The 16,511-nt window shown below is 44.1% G+C and overlaps 1 protein-coding gene across 1 annotated transcript in view; it reads right to left on the bottom strand.

Moving 5' to 3' along the window:
- The window catches only part of LOC308321528 (nesprin-2), a 56,436-nt gene extending 51,691 nt beyond the window's left edge, over positions 1-4,745 (bottom strand). The window contains exon 1 of the mRNA XM_080772462.1: positions 4,535-4,745. The gene's annotated coding sequence lies outside the window, so the exon portion shown is untranslated. The remainder of the gene's footprint in view (positions 1-4,534) is intronic.
- Between the last annotated feature and the right edge of the window lie 11,766 nt (positions 4,746-16,511).

Raw genomic sequence — 16,511 nt, 5'->3', positions numbered from 1 at the left:
AAGGTTTGATTTTTTGCTTTCGACAGCCTCCTGTGAAGAGAAATGTGTGCGTTGCTGGGGAGTGGGGACAGGTGGATGGCATGTCGAATAGCAACCGCTGTGGATAAGAAGGGATTTGTGGAATCCTGCAGCGAGTGTATAAAGAAGCCTTAAACGTCTTCTTCGGCCCCAGTTATCTCTTCACTTTACTGCCCCTTCCATGCTGTTTACTATTCTGTTTCATTCACCATAGTTTCTTCTATTATTCTGTCTATTTGCAGTCTGGCAATGCTCTCTATTTCTCCTTTCCCACGGATCACACCGCTTCATCTCTCTCTCAAAAACGATTAAGGGATTTGTCGGCTGAAATGACGACGACGTGGCACGCACGCACGCGCACACACACACACACACACACACACACACACACACACAATTTGCAGCACTACGAAGTGTTGTTCAACGTTGTTTATCAGCAATTGTCAGGCCCCACTAAACTGGCTTCAGCTAGAAGGCATTTTTCTTTGTATGGATCAACGATTTCCATGAATTTCCTTCCCACCAAAATAAATTAAAATAAATATTACCCAATGAGAAAAGTACTGGTCCAGATTAAGATATTAATTATAGTTTACAGCTTTCTTTATTCCTTCAATACAATGCAGCATAACATGTCCTTGAAACAGTAAATCATAAGCAGGCAACACCGCTGAGTGAGTATCCTAAATTACTCAACAGTGTAACAATAAGTGCTAATATTACACTTATTACTAACTTAGAGTAATACAATACAGCTTTAAGTTGTATAAGAGAGGCTGACCTAGTGAAAAAGATATAGGTTATAGTGAAACTGTAGTCGCAGCCGTTTGACACAGAACTGTCACTATAGGCTCTGGCACGGTTCACCTGAAGGCAAGAAGATGTTCTGTTCCTAGTGAAACCATAGCCCTGCATCCGAGAAGGCCGGCTCAATGCTGCTCATTGTTCGGCTCAAAGAAAGCAGATAGTCGCTTCACAGAAATGCCTAATCTATGATGCACTGAAAATAGCAGATCTACAAATTCAGAATGGGTCGCATCCGTGACGCATTGTGAGCTTGTAGGTCTGCTATTTTCAGAATCAGACACCGCTATACGGAGAAAGACGAATCAGGCTCAACACTCCGCACATTTCAGAAGTAACGTCACATGCACTCCGTCAACATTGTCTCCAGGCATGAGAACCTGTCGTAATGTGTACGAGACTTGGCTCAGGTCCAAGTATCTGTGCATAATCTTTTAACTACAGTATGCTTAATCGCTCTTTAAGCTGTGTAAGCATATAGTACTCTTGTGTACATTACATCTCATTATCTACAGTATATGCCCAGTGTATTGTACCACGCCTTGTGTGGCTTACTTCTTCTGTATCAGTGATGACTCATATCTTCCGACCACATAATGTGGCTTGTGCAAATGTAAATATTGTGTGTGTGTGTCTGTGTGTGCGCGTGTGTGTGTGTGTGTGTGTGTGTCAATTTGTCACTACTTTATATTTCTACTCCACTGCCATCTCAGAAGCAAGTATTGCACTTTTTATTCCACTACAATTATTTGAAGACTTCAGTTTACTAGTTCATTTCCAGATTAAAATTATTATTACAAAACATTAAGTAAGCCCTATTTTATTGCGACTGCTGCAGGTCACAGATTACTATGAAAACCTGAAAAACCCGCTCCGTCACTCACGCCTCCATATATGGTTGTCAGTCCATCACGCCTTGTGACACGCTCCATACATGGCTGTCTCCATATATGAATATATATAGATCACGACTATGACGATCTGACATCATCAAACCCTCTACACTCGAGACACGCTACCTGTTTTTCATTGTGCATTTTTTGATCAATGAAAAGTAGGAGAAATATATGGGAATGACAATATGGCCATATTGTGACAGTCTCATGATAACCAGTGTGGTTGCCGCGACGCGAGTCACACTTGCAAATGAACCAAGTTGGTACAACACATGGATCTCCATGTGTGGAGCTGACTATCATCACCTGGATCTCCAAGATCACGACACTGACCTCATCAAAACCTGATTAGCCATACATGATACATGGTTTGACATATAAGATCTGCATATATGGAGCCGGCATGCAGCAACTCTACATCTGACCTCACTGACACCAGATTAATAGTTTAAAACTTTAAATGCTGCTTGTCAACTGTGCCGTATTAAGAAGCTTTGTTGTTTCAGCCCTCAGGGCGTCTTACTAGTACTTTGTCTATTCAAAAATAGACTACAAGTTCACAACTCGTCACATTGCGACATGTTGTGATGAACTTGTAGATGTAGATTGTCTATTTTCGAGAACATTTTGGAAACATTTGAGTGTATATCCTACTTTTACTTCGGTCCTGGAGGTATATTTTGATGTCAACACTTTTGTACTTTTACTCCATAAAACTAGTGTAAACACACTAGTGTAGAACTAGTTCCACACTGTGATATTTCTATTTTTACTTTAGCAAATATTTTTCCCCCACTGCTTGCTGCAGAAGGGTAGGCCTAATTCAACTGAAATGTCCTGTCACAACCTTACTAGAGGAGAGAATAACAACACAACCAAGCTCACCACTGGTCCCTGACTCCCTGGACACTGGTCCCTGGACACTGAACACTGGTCCCTGGACACTGGTCCCTGGACATTGAACACTGGTCCCTGGACACTGGTCCCTGACTCCCTGGACACTGGTCCCTGGACACTGGTCACTGAACACTGGTCCCCGACTCCCTGGACACTGGTCACTGAACACTGGTCCCTGGACACTGGTCACTGAACACTGGTCGCTGGACACTGGTCCCTGGACACTGGTCACTGAACACTGGTCCCTGACTCCCTGGACACTGGTCCCTGACTCCCTGGACACTGGTCCCCATGGACACTGGTCCCTGACTCCCTGGACACTGGTCCCCATGGACACTGGTCTCTGACTCCCTGGACACTGGTCCCCATGGACACTGGTCTCTGACTCCCTGGACACTGGACACTAGTGAACAGGTCATGCAGAGCAGGACCTGGAGGCAGGCTTTCCATCCAATCAAATGCTACGATTGCAGCGCTGCACCAGCAGTTGGTCACTGCTACAAGGTCACCAGGAACCATGTGATTCAGCTACACCGGCCTGTGCTAATGACCAATCAGCACAGGCCGGTGTAGCTGATTGGTTCCTGGTTCGATCCCCGGCGCCTGCTGGCTTGTTGGCACTGGGGTGTCCTTGAGAAAGACACTGACTGAACCGATGAGGAGGTTGGGTCTCCTGCGTGGAAATCAAACATCTTAACCACTAAGCCGAAGAGAGTCATGGCTCCTGGGAGATATTAGACTTTTAGGACACCAGGCTGAGGTTGTGAGCCACTCTGCTCCACTGTCTGTGTGTGAATGAGTGAATGTAGGAATGAATACCAGCACTCACGTTATATCCTTTAGGATTCTTGTTTTTTTCTTACTCAACTGAGTGCTTTCTTCTTGAATGAGTGAATGTGTAACGCATATTGTAAAGTGCTTTGGATAAAGGCATAATTGATAAATAGATCAATCTATTATAGATCAATAAATACATTGAGATCTAGCCATATTGATCCATCAATAAACAGACAGACAAATGGACCTTTCATGATCCAGAATGAAATGCAGTTGTCATAGCAACACCATACGGATAAAACAGGTAGAGAGCAGAGCAGAGTACAAAAACATCATACAGGCAAGTAGTGTGTAGTGTGTGCATGGTAACCGTGGTAACACTAATTTAAAAACACTAATTTAAACATGATATCCATTAAAGAATAAAGGCAATTTAACATCATACCTGCATGGCTCTCTGTGCAATGGGGAGGTCAAAATACACCAAATAATAAAGGTAGCCTACCTTAGGCTTCCTTTTTTATTTTAACAGAACCAGCTCAGAATCAACATATGTTCAATTTATGTTGGGTTGTAATTAAAATCAGCACCCCCGCTTGACCCATCTGTTATATGATGCTACAGCACTGATAAGTGCACAAAGGGGGCCTCCTACACATAGCCTACTGTCACTGCCAATGAATAGGTACAGTGTAATTTATACCTGAATGTAAAGCCTATAGGCTAGAATACACACACACACACACACACACACACACACACACACACACCTTTTCTAAACTCATATCCCGAGGCCAGGACATGATACATAACGCTGTGTAAATGACTCAATTACTAGCTAACACACACACACACACATACACACAAAAGCAGTGCACAGGCAGACCGGTTCTGTTGTAAGAATCCTTGTAGGCCTACAATATATTAAAGTATACCTTGTCTCTCTGACGGTCTGACCCTCCCACCAAAAAGCCTTACTGCAACAAATGATTCACTCAGGTAAGGTTTCAGATTAAATGGACAAACATTTATAGGCTAGCCAAAGCTGCAAGAGCACACCGAAAGCACGGGTTTGAAACGGCGTGCAAACATGATTACCAATGCCTACATATTTTGCAAAGAAATAAAAACAAACACTTTACCTTGCTGCTGTGGTTGAGTTTCACACGTAAACAATAAGGTCCTCAGGCGAGTGAAAACTCCGTCGGCATGGTGGGAGGTTAAGTGAAATAGACAGCAGGCCTGCAGATAGGCTAATAATAATAAGACCATTCAAAGCAATTTTACAAACGTGAGCTTTTCACTTTGAAGCGCCGTTCAGCTGCGCTAGAGACACAAACACAAACTCCTACGCGACAGGTAACCAAACCTGTGCCTCAGGTAGTTTCAAAGCCACTCCCCTTTGTTTGAGGTGCGTGTGCGTGCACTTCAAAGGGGCGTGGCTTTAATGTACCTGCCTGGAGCATAGACTGGAGCAGGGGAGTACAGTAAAGTAACTACGTCACTCACCTGATGTCAACAACAGACATTGATGCGTGGGTGGGTCGGTGGCATTCATTCTGGTTCATCCATGGCTAGTTTCACAGTATTGTATTCCTGCTAGTGTTTCCTTGTTTTATTTTACTGAGACAGATTTAGGGGACTCACATTTGCTTTATTGTATTAATAACTAACTAGCTATTGAATGGTAAGTCAATCTCAATTGATTTATGCAAGATGATAGACTTTTTCTAGTAAGTAGGCTACGAATACAATGCAGTACTCTCTATGCATTATGCAAGGCCAGTCAATTAGTATGCCTATTAGGCCTAGACTGCCTAGTAGACTACAAAATAAAAAAATAAAAAATAGGCTATATTTAATCTACAAAATCACAATGTGATTATGTGTCGTAAGCTTGTAGATCGGCTATTTTCAAATAGACAATATTTAAAATAGGGCTAAATTGATTCATAATGTGTTTTGTACTAAATCTGCAAAGTTATAGTCCTATTTAAATATTGAAATATAGCGTTATACAGTACAAGTTAGCATATTGAAAAATTGACATATAGGTAGGCTTACTTGAGTAAATGTATAGTTACTTTCCAACACTGTAAATAAGGACACACAACAGCAGGAATGAGATGTGTCAGCAACATTGTCAGCGTTGTAAAATACCATAACCATAAACACAGGCCAGCTTGTGTCCCTTGACTAGCAAACATTGCCCTTTATATTTGCCATTTTTATGACTGCACTGGAAGATACACAGGTCAATTCAAAATGTATTTAATATTTGCCATTGTTATGACTTCACTGGAAGATACAAAGTTCAATTCAAAATGTATTTTATATTTGCCATTGCTCTTCACTGGAAGATACAAAGTTCAATTCAAAATGTATTTTATATTTGCCATTGCTATGTCTTCACTGGAAGATACAAAGTTCAATTCAAAATGTATTTTATATTTGACAAATTGCTATGCACATGCAGGTCAATTCAAAATGTATTTTCATAGCAAATTAACATGTGCATAAGGTTCATACAAAGAGAGACTGGATGTGCTTTACAGGAAGCACTGCACAGTGCACACACACAATTACATGCAAAAATATGCAAAGAACAAAAACACCAGAATTGTATTGTACACTCCCTTGGAGTATAAGGACACCTGGGTTAATTACACCACATTCCAAATTACCATTGTGAAAAACATAGGCCTAATTGCATAAATAAATTAGCATGTTAGTTAAGTATGTTTGGCCCTGGTATGGTAACCAGGGACATTTTCTAAAGCCCTTTGCTGCATAGTTTGTTTGCCCTACAGTGAAGTCCATGGTATGAGTAAGCCATGGCTACTAGTAGATCTGTTTACCTTTTGTATACAGTGGAAACCAATGAGTTTGCCCAACAAGCAAGGCTTTATCGTGTGGTGAAAACCAGGCTGAACCAAACAGCCAAACTAATCGTCCATCATACACCGTTTCCCCAACACAATATATATTTTTAAACTAAATGTAATGATTTTTTAAATTAATGTCATGAAGAAATAAAAGAAAAATCTAAGAAATTCCATAAATTAGAAAACAAATATACCATGTAAGAAGTATAGTGAAAATTGTGAGCTTGGTATATTTTCACTAGTTTGGGTCCCGGGCAAAATAGTTTGGGAACCAGTGGAGTAGAATACTAGAATGTCATCAGGATTGATAACAGATAGTACACTTTGACTATAAAGGGTAACCCTGGTCTCCCCTGAAACTGTCCAGAACCTGTGAAGTCGTATTATTATTTGTATTATTATGTTTTGGTTATACTTACTAATCACTATACTAACTAATCAGAACAACCTCTGAAGGGGAGGTGCATCCTAAAATAAAAATAAAATGGGGAGAAAACCATAATATCTTATCAACAAGCTCACAACATGTCTCAAGCTTGTAGATCAGCTATTTTCAGTATAAGTTCTGAGTTCTCAGGCCGTACTGTACCTCCTGAGCAGGGCCCAAATTAGGTTCTGAAAACCTTATCTAAATCCATTCTGAATAAAATGGTTACCATCTCCGGGGACCGAAAGATAAACACACACACACACACACACACACACACACACACACACACACACACACACACACACACACATTATTCCTACCTATGTGTATGCATGTCTGGGTATATTTGTGTGCTAGCGCACGTAGCTCGTTTGAATAAATGCAAATGAAGCCATCCAAACTCTACCTCAGATTGGTGGCAGTGAATCTATCTCTCTCCAATTATGCAAACAAAGCATCTCTTGTAGGCCAGTTACGTAAGCTGAAGAGGTGACATAATACCAATGTTCATTCTCAGATGAAACTGTGGATATTTACAGTCATGCTTCAACTATTTCTTCACAATCAGTATACAATTAGTTAACAACACGTGGGATCTTACAGAATCATTTATTTATTTATATAGTTCCTTAGAAAACTTCTTAGATAGCTACCGTATCCTGCACTTTCAACCTGGTTGTAGCCTGTACGTTCTTTCTCCACAGCTGTAGATAGACGTGAACAAGTATGCTGCAGCCCCAATGCAGCAAGCTGGCAGTGAAATGTCAGACTTCCATAATGGTTACATTACATCCCTGTAACATGACGCTATTGTAGTCTAGTCTTGTGAGCAGCATTGAGATCAATTTAAAGTTTGTTTATGTGATTCAGAAGGGGGCTGGCTGTCTTATGGCACTCGGGTGGCCCAGTGGTAAAGTCCTTGCCCACCACCACAGAGGTTGTCGAATCCACCGTTGTGTATCCAGCTTTGTCGACCATCTACACGAACACAGTTGGCCCGTGTTTGAGGGAGGAGGGTGATATTAGGTAGGTAGGTAGGTGGGTTTGTGTAGGTAGGTAGGTAGGTGGGTGGGTGGATGGTTATAGCTAGGTAGATACTGTATTCATCCCTGAGGAGAAATTAAGGTGTTACAGGTGTTCAATCAGAAACAGACAATGTGTTTTAGCACTAAACTAATAGCTTCTTCTGTCAGGCCTCATGAAAGATTCTTGAGAGTGAAACTGCTGCTGTCTTTATTTGAAATTCAATTTACATTTTGAACTGACTGAAGTGATGAATTATGCAGCCGGGTCTAAATGATTAATTACAATACAATACAGTCTCGTAATTAATAATCTGTCTGTCTGTCTGTCTGTCTGTCCATCCGTCTGTCTGTCTGTCTGTCTGTCCGTCGCTATTTAATTATCATATAGCAGGGCATAAATGTTATAAGAAAACCACACCGCCCCCCTTACAAATCTCTCTCTCCTTTATATGCAGTATTTAAAGGCAATCGAGAAATCTTTTCTGAAGCTCTGTTGACCCTTTTAAAAGGTCAGTGGCCTTTTAATTAGAAACCTTCCTCACAGTAGATTGACTCTGAAAGTGGTTGAGGGCACGGTCAACATGGTTTCTCATTATGTAGCGCTAGCTGTCAGTGTGCTTTATGTCTTGTAAAGGTATCTAAGAAGTGCTCTTTAGCTCTGCGGGCATCCCCCTTTGTGCTGTGGCTATGTTGAACTTGTACTTTCCCATAAATATATATAGATGTATACAGGTACAGGTACACACACACACACACACACACACACACACACACACACACACACACACACACACACGCATGCATAGGCGCACAGCCGCACGCACACACACATGCACACACACACATGCACGCTGCACACACACGTGCACGCACGCAAGACTCAGTTGTGTTCAATCAGCCATAGAGCTATACGCTAATTATTTCCACATTTCTCTTGGCTAAAACAGTTCTAATCATATCCTAAACTTCTTCTTTTGAGCCCACAAAGCTATATGTTGATACGCCTCAGTTGTCAGTTGTAATGCTTACAGTCAGGGCCTTATTTTAATGGATAAAAGGTTATTCCACCCAATATGTATAGTACAGTATGTTAATACAATATAACTGGTACATCACATTGACCACTGTGACTCATTGTAATCTTGTAGGGCTGCAATGTTTGCAATGTTTCTTTATAGAAGAAGAAGAAGAAGAAGAAGAAGAAGAAGAAGAAGAAGACAATACAAGATAAAAGATAGAAACTAGAAAAAGTGCCCCTCTGGGGCACAGGTCTCCATGCAGGCCAGGTCAGGTTGTGGCCTCCTGGTGAAAATGTGAAAAGGAAAGGGTACCATTTCTTCTTACACCTTTGATCCACCTGTTGGTGGTGCTATAACAGGCCAATGTGAAAAGGGTGTGATTTATTCCTCAGCCTACTAGGAAAGTGCGTGAAAGATCTCACATAAATTGCATGCTGCGTTCATGATTTGACGCTTTTTGCGGGCCAATCCTGCAAACTTTGAAAGCCAATTATAGCCATTTAGGATGGAATATGAAATATGGGACAGATCCGTCTTGAGCAAATGACTATAGAGATAATGTGTGATGATTTGCAGGATCTTTGGACAGAATCTGGAGGAGTAATATAAAGAAATGTGTTTTACAAAAGTCTGCCTCCTGGTGGCGATATAACAGGCCGTTCTGGAAAATCGACCGGGTTAACGGTGGTGCCGGAGATTAGCTGGTAACAGACGGACGGACACACACACACACACACACACACACACACACACACGGACATACGGACGGAGTGCAAAACATACTCTCTCCCCATGCCTTCGGCCTGGTGAAGACAATGAGACTATAAAGTACAGGCACGATCAATACTCCAAACCTTCTGTAAAAGGAACAAAATAATTCAATGAAGTCAATGAACTGTTGAGCACAGCAGTGCAGTGCAGGCCATCTAAGAAGTAGCTCTACTGACTGCAGCTCCATGGATCAATAGAAAAGCAAGAAAGCTGAGTTTGTAAAACAGTGTTTCCATGTAGTTTCCCTTTTGGGTCTTGAGCTGAAAACGTTTGGGAAAGCAATGAGTGGACAGAAGATGAAACAGATTGTGAGTGAGTGAGGGTGTGCACTCTGTGCAGTGATGGAAAGTAAGTACACTTACTTAAGTAAGTTAAGTACACTTTTGAGGTACATGTACTTAACTTGAGGAATTCCAATTAACAATAGTTTATTTTTGTACTTCTACTCCACTACATCTCAGAGACATATTGGTACTTTTACTCCACTACAAATATTTGAAAATGTTTGTTAATAGTTACTTGTACTTGTAGATTTCTATTATTATTACAAAATCCGCCATTCCGCCCTATATATAGCCTACATTTTCTCTGTTTTCAAAAGATTTGAATACATTTGAAAACCTGAAATGAGACATTCTGCATAATGAGTACTGTAGAGGTTTAAATCCGGTGTGAGGACGACGACGGTAAGAAAACTGTGTGCTTCCAAACTCCAAACTGTTCCGCCTCTGACTGCCTCTCTGTCACTCTGATCACCAATATAAGCTACACCTGATTTCAATGCACACCAATTATCCAAGGTACAAAATGTTCTCTCAATGCAAAGATCCTCTATAGAGCGTCGCAGTCCCTCCCCCTTTCAGAACGACGAGTGGCCCAGGAAATGAATCGCAATGCATTTTGCCCATAGGCTTTTCTTAAAGTAATTATTTAAAGACGGTTACGCCGCGGACAAAGCCCACTCGGATCGTGACAAATCATGACAATGAACACAATATTTTGGGCCGATGAAATCATTAGAAAGAAGAAGATAAAGGCAGGAGACAACACTATTTGTTTTGTTTTTCTTCTTATAAATTATTTGATCGGCCCAAAACATAGTGTTCATTGTCATGATTTGTCACGATCCGAGTTGGCTTTGTCCGCGGCGTAACCGTCTTTAAATAAATACTTTAAGAAAAGCCTATGGGCAAAATGCATTGCGATTCATTTCCTGGGCCACTCGTTGTTCTGAAAGGGGAAGGGCCTGCACGCTCTATAGGCATAGGCAATACTTGTAGTACATAAAATGAAATACGTGCGTGTATTTTGGGCTGAAGTGGTTAATGTATGCTTTGTAATAATAATACAAATCTACAAAGTAATTAGTAATTACATTGGAGTGGAGTAAAAGTAGGCCTACACCCGTACACTATTTGGATCCAAGATGTAGTGGAGTAGAATTATTGTAAACTGTAAACTAAATGTACCTCAACAATGTAATTAAGTACAGTACTTAAGTAAATGTACTTATAGTTACTTTCCACCAGAGCACACAGACTGCCTACAGCCAGGCCACCAGACTGTCCAACAGCCAGGCTACCAGACTGCCCACAGCCAGGCCACCAGACTGCCCACAGCCAGGCTACCAGACTGCCCACAGCCAGGCCACCAGCCAGGCCACCAGACTGTCCAACAGCCAGGCCACCAGACTGCCCACAGCCAGGCTACCAGACTGCCCACAGCCAGGCCACCAGACTGCCTACAGCCAGGCCACCAGCCAGGCCACCAGACTGTCCAACAACAGCCAGGCTACCAGACTGCCCACAGCCAGGCTACCAGACTGCCTAGCCAGGCCACAGCCAGGCCACCAGACTGCCCACAGCCAGGCCACCAGACTGCCCACAGCCAGGCCACCAGACTGCCCACAGCCAGGCCACCAGACTGCCCACAGCCAGGCCACCAGACTGCCCACAGCCAGGCCACCAGACTGCCCACAGCCAGGCCACAGCCAGGCCACCAGACTGCCCACAGCCAGGCCACCAGACTGCCTACAGCCAGGCCACCAGACTGCCTAGCCAGGCCACAAGACTGCCTACAGCCAGGCCACCAGACTGCCTAGCCAGGCCACCAGACTGTCCAACAGGCTGTCACTGCTGTGAATAAAATAATCTTCTGTTGTGGTCCTACTCCTAAGAGCTTTCATCTGGTCCGGGTGCTGAGAGCTCATGAGAGATCATTCACTTGAATTACTTCTCTGCAAGCAAGCAGCCAGTTCCGAGAACACAGACGTATACAGACAGATGCAGGCAGGCAGGCAGGCAGGCAGGCAGGCAGGCAGGCAGGCAGGCAGGCAGGCAGCTACAAAACAACTGATTGAAAGATGGATATAGGCTTGAAGATGGACAGACAAAAAACAAGAATTAGATTGTCAAATGAGAAAATGTAATTATTGTTGTGACCTTTGTGATTTGATAGCAGAAAAACGGCTATCAAATCTCAGACTGGGAGGGTGAAGGACTGGGTTGTCAGTCACAAAGAGGATGATAGTTGTCTGAACTAAGACAAATTGCATACATTCCTTTCTTGGTACATTCTATTACCATGGACCGGCTGACAGTTCATAATGTTTGTGGGGACCGGCATGACTGGGAGGGGAGTGAGTGTGCAATGTGTTAAATTAAAACATTGCACGTGTGTGTAGGTTTGCACACGTGTGTGTGTGTGTGTGTGTGTGTGTGTGTGTGTGTGTGTGTGTGTGTGTGTGTGTGTAAGCCCGGGCACATGAATTGCGCGCACACACACACACACACACACACACACACACACACACACACACACACACACACACACACACACACACACACACACACACACACACACACACACACACACACACACACACACACACACACACACACACACCCTGACCTCCTCACCTTTCTGCCTCAGTGCTCACACAGTCCATTGTTCTCCAAACTGACCAATGGCACGGCTATTGTCTCCCTGCCATCCAATCTCCTAAGCCTATTGTGACCCAAACCGGCCAATCAGAGCACAATATATTCCCACAAACTGACCAATCGCAACGCTAAGGTTGCCTATCCCACACACCACTGCTGCCCCCCCCCCCACCTCAAACCTTTTCTCTCTCCCTTGTTTGCGCGCCCGCCCGTGCGCACACACATGCACGCACACACACACGTACGCACGCACGCACGCACGCACGCACACCTTCTCCCCATGTGGGCGTTGATATATCTACTATGATGACAGTAAACGGGATGCAAAACTAAAATCACACAGCTCTCCAAATATACCAAATTAAATCCAATCAAATATAAGTGTGTGTGCGCGCGTGTGTGTGTCTGTGCCTGATTATGTGTGTGCGTGTATGCATGCATGTGTGTGTGTGTGTGTGTGTGTGTGTGTGTGTGTGTGTGTGTGTGTGTGTGCACACAGGGTCATTGGAAGGCAATGGGTGGGGCTGGGACACGGGCCAGGATTAGCATAAGGGAGATGGAGTGAGGTGACTGAGGCAAACCCCCAATGTACACACGCTCTAATCCAGAGTGTTCCTCTAACTCTGAGAGTGTACATACTGTGTACACGGGCCACCTGCTCACACTAAGAACTAAGAACCGTCTGTCCGTCTGACAGTAGAATATCTGTACAATGAAACTATAAGTAAAAAGCGAATTCAGCAATTGCTTGTTAACATCTTCCAACTTAAGGCAGGTTACTTGTTATGTACGGTGCTGTGTGACAAAAATAGCATAAACTCACAACACATCACATCTGAAGCTCATGTGCCCCTAATGTATTTAAAATCACTTCATCAGCATATTTATGCAATCATGACAAATAGGCCCAAGCTATCAAGATAATCACAGTGTGTTTAACCCCCCTCTCCGGCATATGTTGCTTGCATTCATAAAATCCAAATCTCTCTCTCTCTCTCTCTCTCTCTCTCTCTCTCCATGGCAATCCAATTCATCCACCGTTAGATGATTGAAGAGTGATTAATGATGAAGATACGGTTGGGCTTGACTTTGTCTATATGTGAGGAGGGGGAAATTGGATCATTACAAAGGCTAGTAGACAACAGAACAGAATCATGTTGTTCCCCAGGTGAGATGCAAGTATTTCTATCCCAATGGCTATGGTAAATAGGAAACTCCCCTAATCGATTTAATGTTCAGACTGTTTGGCAAATTGGCAGCAAATTCCTTATAGGTCATATTATTTGCTGTGGCTCAGTGCGGCCGTCTTGGAATCCGAATCGAATCCGTTGAGACTGGGGGACAGCAGAGGCAGGGTGATACAGACTGGGGGACAGCAGAGGCAGGGTGATACAGACTGGGGGACAGTAGAGGCAGGGTGATACAGACTGGGGGACAGCAGAGGCAGGGTGATACAGACTGGGGGACAGCAGAGGCAGGGTGATACAGACTGGGGGACAGCAGAGGCAGGGTGATACAGACTGGGGGACAGCAGAGGCAGGGTGATAGAGGAAGGATGCCCTCCTAGAGCGGTCTTGATCCAATACTATAGTAGACTGGTCTAGAGACATATACTGCAAACAGAAAGAGGGCGAGTGACACATTAAGATCAGTAGAGAGAGACAGATGGAGACAGAGTGGAAGATGATGAGTATTAGAGAGAGAGAGAGAGAGCAACAGCCTCTGGTGGCAGTGGTCTATCTATGGCAGTGGTGGGGAGGAGTGTCCACCATGATGTTACTTAACTACTTCAGGCAGCCTGTGATAATGATTTGCTGTATCGCTGTCTCTACTTCCCTCTGGTGGTCAATACACACACTGTTGCTGGTAAGTGGGAGGGCATGCAGGGAGGGAGAGAGAGAGAGAAAGAGAGAGAGAGAGAGAGAGAGAGAGAGAGAGAGAGAGAGACAGAGAGACAGAGAGGTGTTTATTCTACCGATGTGCATGTCATTACATCCAGCACATGTAACATAGCAAAGGAGAGGTTAAACACAGCCGTGATTAACCTGCTAGTTCAGGCCTATTTGTCCACGAACATTCATTGCTAAGATCGGATAATGGAGCGATTTGAAATCCATTAAGAGGCACATTGAGCTTCGGGTGAGGGTCAACGCCACTCCGCCCAGAGGCTGCATGGCATTTCTGACAACCCAGTTAACCACTTAAACCCTAGAACAGTGGTTCTCAAACCTTTTAGCTCGAGACCCATGGCCCGGGATCCAAAATAGTGAAGAATAGCAGATCTACAATGCTTCATTTTGTGTTCTGTGTTTTGTAAGTTATGGAATTTCTGAGTACAGTTGAGTACTTCTGAGTACAGTTGAGGGGCAGGCCCTCATTTTCAATGTAGCCGAGACTTTTGTCTTTTGTGTGTTCATCTTTTTATTCTACCTCAGTAACCTCAGGCTGCGTCCCATCTGCCCTCAAGTCAGATGGGATACAGACAGGTATCACTCCTTTCATTTCTGTCTAAAAGCATTGTCCAACCAGCTCTCTCTCTCTCCATGTCTCACAGAACAACCTGCTGGATCCCAACCAGTCCGGATTCGACAGAAACTGCCCTGCTGGCAGTCGCAGAAGCACTACATGCTGCCCAGGCTGTTTCCCACTCCGCCGTCTGAAAACCCACCTTTTCAGACTCCATCATGGCCCATATAGCACTTACCCTACCCCCTTAGATAGCACTTTTTAGACTTGGATAGCATTTGAAACAGACTTATAGCATGTCATGTATAGACAGCACAATAATTGCATTATATGTAGCCTTAGCACTTCATATACATAATTATGTATAGCATATAGTATATGTATAGTTTATATGTATAGGTGTCATTATATAGATATGTTCTAGTTAAGTTCTTAGCTTATGCATGTTTCATGATAAATGCATTTTATATCATGTGATGTATTCCCATGCTTTTTTTGTTCTTGCCTAATGTAAATCGCTCTGGATTAAGAGCGTCTGCTAAATGCAGTGGAGGGGGACCTCAGACTCCAACCTCGGTGCAGTGGAGGGGGACCTCAGACACCAGGCTCTGTGCAGTGGCAGGGGACCTCAGACACCAGGCTTGGTGCAGTGGCAGGGGACCTCAGACACCAGGCTTGGTGCAGTGGCAGGGGACCTCAGACACCAGGCTTGGTGCAGTGGCAGTGGCAGGGGACCTCAGACACCAGGCTCTGTGCAGTGGCAGGGGACCTGAGACACCAGGCTTGGTGCAGTGGCAGTGGCAGGGGACCTCAGACTCCAACCTCGGTGCAGTGGCAGGGGACCTCAGACACCAGGCTCTGTGCAGTGGCAGGGGACCTCAGACACCAGGCTTGGTGCAGTGGCAGTGGCAGGGGACCTCAGACACCAGGCTCTGTGCAGTGGCAGGGGACCTCAGACACCAGGCTTGGTGCAGTGGCAGGGGACCTCAGACACCAGGCTTGGTGCAGTGGCAGGGGACCTCAGACACCAGGCTCTGTGCAGTGGCAGGGGACCTCAGACACCAGGCTTGGTGCAGTGGCAGGGGACCTCAGACACCAGGCTTGGTGCAGTGGCAGGGGACCTCAGACACCAGGCTTGGTGCAGTGGCAGGGGACCTCAGACACCAGGCTCTGTGCAGTGGCAGGGGACCTCAGACAGACACCAGGCTCAGTGCAGTGCAATCATGATGATGTTCATTGTACCATGATTTAATCTGCAGTCTGGGAACCAAACGACTCAATGGAGATATTCTAGGATTTCCAGTCCGGTGGTGTGTGTTGTTCAAGGAGAAGATCAGAGGGGTTTACCCGCGAGGCAAGCCATTGATCTGCTATTGATAGGCCTCTCCTCTTAAGAAGTCTGAGTGTCTGATGTTGGACTTCAACAGTGGTGGAAGAAGTACACGGAGGTTTCACTTAAGTAAAAGTATAGCGATACCACAAATGAAGAAATATTCTGTTATGAGTAGAAGGCAGGTATTTAAGATTTGACTACTATTGGCATCAAGACCTAAAGAAAAAGTAGTCACATTTTTCAAGATT

Source organism: Protomyctophum bolini (genome assembly GCF_963924005.1).
Source record: "Protomyctophum bolini genome assembly, chromosome: 9".
Classification (NCBI taxonomy): domain Eukaryota; kingdom Metazoa; phylum Chordata; class Actinopteri; order Myctophiformes; family Myctophidae; genus Protomyctophum; species Protomyctophum bolini.
This window is presented reverse-complemented; position numbering and strand designations above follow the sequence as displayed.